This window comes from Vombatus ursinus, unplaced genomic scaffold (assembly GCF_900497805.2).
Source record: "Vombatus ursinus unplaced genomic scaffold, bare-nosed wombat genome assembly UNPS02003018.1, whole genome shotgun sequence".
NCBI classification, from domain to species: Eukaryota; Metazoa; Chordata; class Mammalia; order Diprotodontia; family Vombatidae; genus Vombatus; species Vombatus ursinus.
This window is the reverse complement of record NW_020942796.1, coordinates 1-6,252: the sequence shown is the minus strand read 5'-3', so window position 1 is coordinate 6,252 and position 6,252 is coordinate 1. Positions and strand designations below refer to the sequence as shown.

The 6,252-nt window shown below is 41.7% G+C and overlaps 2 non-coding genes across 2 annotated transcripts; one reads left to right on the top strand and one right to left on the bottom strand.

Annotated features, from left to right (window-relative positions):
* Nucleotides 1–2: 2 nt before the first annotated feature.
* On the bottom strand, nucleotides 3–75 carry TRNAV-CAC. The gene has a single exon. It is a non-coding gene; the product is annotated as a tRNA-Val (tRNA).
* Nucleotides 76–3,413: 3,338 nt separating this feature from the next.
* Nucleotides 3,414–3,485, top strand: TRNAH-GUG. The gene has a single exon. It is a non-coding gene; the product is annotated as a tRNA-His (tRNA).
* The last annotated feature ends 2,767 nt before the right edge of the window (nucleotides 3,486–6,252 follow it).

Sequence of the window (6,252 nt, the reverse complement as noted above, 5' to 3'; positions counted from 1 at the left end):
GTTGTTTCCGCCCGGTTTCGAACCGGGGACCTTTCGCGTGTGAGGCGAACGTGATAACCACTACACTACGGAAACTACACAGAGCTGCCCCACCCGTCATTCTTTGGTCCTACAAACTCTTTGTCAACTTCGGCTCCTCCGTGAGATTCTTAGAGAGGCTTCTCACTCCCCTACGGAGGGATCCCAACCCATAAACAACTGGACACCTCGCTCTCGCTCCTCTCTGAAACTTCACCGGGTTCCTCTCTGCTGTCCAACACAGCCCAGTCTGCCGCTTAGCTGGTTTCCTCTGAAGCTTCCTCCTCCTGCGTAATTAGCCTTTGAATGGTATTGCCGGGGACAACTTGAAAGCGTTATCCAAGTCGACCGCAACTACAAAAAGGAGCTGTTTGAAGACTTTCATAGTCACAGGATATGTACTTTACAACAACAACGACAACTGGTAGGATCCTGCCAGTTCAAACATAAGAGAATGGTTCAATAAATTGTGTTCTGACAGCGACTATAACACATTCTATATCCCTAGTGAGACAGCGATCTATGTATGGAGGTCCAGAAGGAAAGACCTTCCCCACTTCTTTCAGGGGCCAGGACTGGTTTCATCTGAGGGTCCTTTTCACCGACACTATCATAGTCATTGAGTGTATTATTTTCCTTTCTCTGCTTATTTTACTCTGGATTGGTCCATATATACCTTCTGGGTTCTTCTATTTTTGTTTTGTTTTTGCTTTTTAATTGTATTTTTTCCCTAGGAACCGGTTAGCCCAGTTCTCTAGGGCAAGCTCCTAATAATGCCAAGATCTCCTTCTAACCCGGTACTGGCTATTGCACTTTTGGGGAGACAGACTGCTAGAAACCATATTGCTTGTCTAGTGAGCAGTGATCTACCTCAGACTCACTTGACTGATGTATGCAGATGTACGGACTGGCGATCAATTTGGAAACAACTCTGAAAACAAAGTGTGCGTTTTAAAGTCCTGTAGAAATGTGTACAGCATTCTAACTATCCAAGGAGCAATCCCTGGCTAGAGGGAGAAACTACAAAGAGGAAATCTCAGAGCCTTCAAGGATTGAAGGGTGGAACGCTGGGAAAATACCTTTGTCAATAAACCCATCTTATTATACTTTGTAAGAGAAAAGGAGTGGTAGATATTTGGGCTCATAATGGCCAGGAAGCCCGTGGATCACACGCTAAATGTAAACATGTGTGCATGTCTGTGTGTGGTGGTGGGGGGAGGAGGTGGGAGATGAAGAGACCAGCTGCACATTTTGATTGACTTATTCACTGAGTAAAAATTCGAAGAATGGCTTTCCCCTCTCCCGGGCTCTAGGCTGCCACCGTGAATGACATTGGAACCATCAGAACCAGGAAGTTCATGACAAATAGACTTCTTCAGCATAAGCAGATGGTTATAGACGTCCTTCATCCAGAAAGGCCACAGTGCCCAAGACTGAAATTCGAGAAAAACTGGCCAAGATGTACAAGACAACTCCAGATGTCATTTTTGCCTTTGGATTCAGAACCCATTTTGGTGGTGGCAAAACAACAGGCTTTGGCATGATTCATGATTCCCTTCACTATGCAAAGAAAGATGAACCAAAGCACAGACTTGCAAGGCCTGGCCTGTGTGAGAAGAAAAAGACATCAAGAATACAGTGAAAGGAAAGCAAGAACAGAATGAAGAAAGTCAGGGGTACTACAAAGGCAAATGTCGGTGCTGGCAAAAAAGAAGGAATAAAAGGCACTATGGATGAGGTTTATCCACGAAGTTAATTTCTCATCAGAGCTTAAATAAACTATGTAAAAACTTCAAAACAATTTCAAAGAATAAGTTTGTTTTCTGTCTGGGATAAACTCAATAGTCTGTTTTCCATAGTGTCTATCATGTAATTTGTATCTATCCTCACAAGTGGCAAGGTTGCCTCATTCAACTGGAAACTGGGAAGAAGCGCCTGGATTTTTCATCTGAGATTGGAGACATGGGCATCGCAGAAGAAAAATTTATCCTCACCTCTCCCGGTGAGAATAGAGGTAATGGTCAATTTAAAGCCATTGACTGACAGAAGGGAGACAAGCAACGGCCTTAACCCCCAGGCTCTGGAGCAGGTTTCGCTTTTCAGGTGTCTCTTGAGCATAACACGACTGAACAACTTGAACAGAAATCTTTCACTGTCTTTTTTTTTCCGCCCTGAGTGCCAGGGAACTCAGAAGTAGGAAAAAACAATTTTTAAATCAATTCCTATTTCGAAATAGGAAAGGGAAAAAACAAAACAAACAAACTACCCTTTCTAGCGTGATTCTTACCCAGAGCATGGCTGAGCGGAACAAACACTAACAGATTTCCACATTGCTCACTAGGCAATAGAAGGCAGCGAATAAGCAACCACTCTATAATGTGCTGCCTTGACAAGTTCATTGACTTTGCTGTTAATTCCACGAGATAAAACTGAGGTTCTCCCGAAACATAGGCTGCGCTTACTGGGCGTGTAGGACACATTCTAATATCTTCTTCCCCACATACACCCCCCCCCCCCCGGGATAATATGTGTCTCCCTTCTTCAATTTGTATTAACTGAAATTGTTCATTTAAAATTAAGTTTAGTTGTTTCAGATGGTTTAGCAGCTGACCTTCTGGGGCATAGGGGGAAGGGTGGTGGGAGTGGTGGGAGTGAGTGGTGGGCATGGTGGGGTGTCTCTTCTTTCCCTTGTGATGCATTGGTTCCCTTCCTACCTCGGGCCTTCCATATCCTCATGGGACGTAGAAGAAGGGTCCTCTCAACCACGTCCTTTAGGACTCAGGTCATGCCTTAACCAGACCTGGGGGGTACTGACGCAGGTGGCAAGGAGAGATGGAGGGGTGGGGTGGAGATTTGTGAAGGTGCAGGTGAGGAGGAAACCTCTTCTCTCAATCCCCGGGGTGGTCGTGTTGTCCTCCTGGTTTATTTCATCTCCTGGCACACGAGTCAAATTCCCTGGCAAAAGGTAAGAGAGAGAAAGGGAGAAACCCGCTCTCATGCCCCTGTCACCCCCTTCCCATTTCCCCGAAGCATTTTCCGTGGGCGCTGACTGCTGCTTTTTAGGCAAGACGAAGACTGCACAAACCACGAAAATCCAAATCCAGTCAAGTCCCCAGATGATTTGCCGCTGCCCTTAGGGAGTGGGAGGGTGGTGGTGTTGTGGAGGAGTACTGTTGTATTTCTGGGTGAATGGAGAGCGGAGGCCATGTTCTGATTGGTACTTGAGGACCGGTTTCACAGTGCGCTCTTCACACGGAACTTAATTCTTGGAAGTAGATACTACTGGAAAGGAAGAGCAATTGTGAAAAAAGAAATAATTTCCTTGGGAAGGAGGATTTACATGGTGTTAAAAGTGTTGCAGGGAAGGGCAGGAGCAGCCTTCTGTTCCGTGGCGGGCCGTGATCGTATAGTGGTCAGTACTCTGCGTTGTGGCCGCAGCAACCTCGGTTCGAATCCGGGTCACGGCAGGACAGATGTTCCTTTTGTTTGTTTATGGATTTTTATTCCAGCCAACCATCTCCCCATTCCTTCCTAACTTTCCTAGCTAGCTGATCAAAGAAAGTAAAGAAGATAAGAGAGTTGAGGAGTATTTATATGGTAAGGAAATGTATGTATTAACAGCCTTGTTCCTGACCAAGCCTAATTCAAGCCAATCTCCTGATAGTTTATGTTGACTATTAGAATGAAATGAGACATCCATAGGGTCATTCAAAGGTTTAAAAAAGGAAGTTTCCTCAGCAATGACAAGAAAAGGACATTGAACAAAGATTTCATAGAAGACATTCCAAGTGGATTCAGCTGACTGAAGCTTCCTTGACTCTCATTTGCTCATTCTGGTACACTTCTCTTTGGAAATAGATTGCTTACAGGCTCTGGTAGACAGGGACCCTTCTCCTATTTTACCCTATAAACAGGTTTCTTTCTAGAGCCATGTTTTGTAGGTGATTGTAATATGCCTACAATTAAAAAAAAATCAAAAGTACTTATTAAGCATCTATTATGTGTTAGGAGCTGTGATAGACACTGAAAATATAGACAATCCAAGCTCTTAAGGAGTTTAACATCAGTCTGGAGAGACATGATGTGCAGATATAAGTAGGTAGATACAAAATACATAGAAGGTGATATTGGGTAGAGTTGGAGTATTGGAGGCTTGGGGGAATGAAGGGTGGATCAGGCCTTATGTAGAAGGAAGAATTCAAGCTGAGTTCAGTCATTTTTAAAAATTTTTTTTATTAATTTATTTTGATTTATCAATAATCACTTCCACATGCTTTTGAGTTTAAAATTTTTCTCCCCCTTCCACCCCACCACCCTCCCCAAGATGGTGTACAATCTGATATAGGCTATACATTTACATTCATATGAAACATATTTTCACATTAGTGATGTTGTAAGTAGAAATTAAAACCAATAGGAGGAACCATCAGAAAGAGGAAACAAAACTCAACAGAAGAGAAAAAAAATAACAATTCAGCTTCCATAGTTCTTTCTTTGGGTGTGGATAGCATTTTCCATCACAAGGCCTCTGGAGATGTCTTAGATTCTTGTATTGCTAGGAAGGGTTAAGTTTATCAATATTAGTCATCACACAACATGGCTGTTATTGTGTACAATGTTCTCTTGGTTCTGTTCACTTCACTCAGCATCAGGCCATACAAGTCTTTCCAGGTTTTTCTGAAGTCAGCCTATTCATCATTTCTTATAGCACTACAGTATTCCATCACATTCATATACCACAACTCAGCCATTTCCCAATTGATGGGCATCCTCTCAATTTCCAATTCTTTGCCACCACCAAAAGAGCTGCTATGAATATTTTTGTACATGTAAGTCCTTTTCCCATTTGTGTGATCTCTTTGAGGTATGGCCCTAGAAGTGTTATTGCTGGGTCAAAGGGTATGCACATTTTTATAGCCCTCTGGGCATAGTTCCAAATTGCTCTCCAAAATGGTTGGATCATTTCACAACTCCATCAACAACGCATTAGTGTTCCAATTTTCCCACATCTTCTCCAACATTTATCATTTTCCTGTTTTGTCATGTTGGCCATTCTGATAGGTGTGATGTGGTACCTCAGAGTTGTTTTGATTTGCATTTCTCTAATCAATAGTGATTTAGAGCATTTTTTCATATGACTATAGATGGCTTTAATTTCTTCATCTGAGAACTGTCTGTTCATATCCTTTGACCATTTATCAATTGGGGAATGGCTTGTATTCTTATAAATTTGACTTAATTCTCTATGTATTTTAGAAATGAGGCCCTTATCAGAGAGACTGGTTGTAAAAATTCTTTCCCAATTTTCTACCTTCCTTCTAATCTTAGTTGCATTGGCTTTGTGTAAAAACTTTTCAATTTAATGTAATCAAAATTATCTATTTTGCTTTTCATAATGTTCTCTATCTCCTGTTTGGTCATGAATTCTTCTGTTCTCCATAGATCTGACAGGTAAAGTATTCCTTGCTCTCTCAGTTTGCTTACAGTATCAGCCTTTATATCTAAATCATGTGCCCATTTTGACTTTATTTTGGTATATGGTGTGAGATTTTGGTCTATACCTAGTTTCTGCCATACTCTTTTCCAGTTTTCCAAGCAGTTTTTTTTTCAAAGAGTGGGTTCTTATCCCAGAAGCTGGGGCCTTTGAGTTTATCAAATAATAGATTACTATAGTCATTGACTACTGTGTCCTGCATACTTAACCTATTCCACTGATCCACCACTCTATTTCTTAGCCAGTACCAAGCAGTTTTGATGATTGCTGCTTTATAATACAATTTGAGATCTGGAATGGCTAGGCCACCTTCCCCTGCATTTCTTTTCATTAGTTCTCTTGATATTCTGGACCTTTTGTTCTTCCAAATGAATTTTATTATTATTTTTTTCTATGAGTTCAGTCATTTTTAAGAGGCAGAGGTAAGGGGAGGGTTGCATTCTAGGCATGGGGGGACCACCAGTGTAGAGACACAAATTCTGGAAATTCAGTGCCACCTATGAGAAACACTTGATTGGATTACATAATGGCTGAGGTGAAACTGTATTTAAAAAGTCTAGAAACGTAGGCTTAGATCAAGTTGCCAAATGCCCAGCAGAGTAGTTTATATTTTGTATCAGAGGTAATAGTGAGTCTCAGGAATTAATTAAGGAGGGAAGTGAGCCAATGAAGATAAGAAAAAAACACTTCATGCAATCAATGTAACCCAATATTTTGGATTTCAGATCATAACCCTGGTT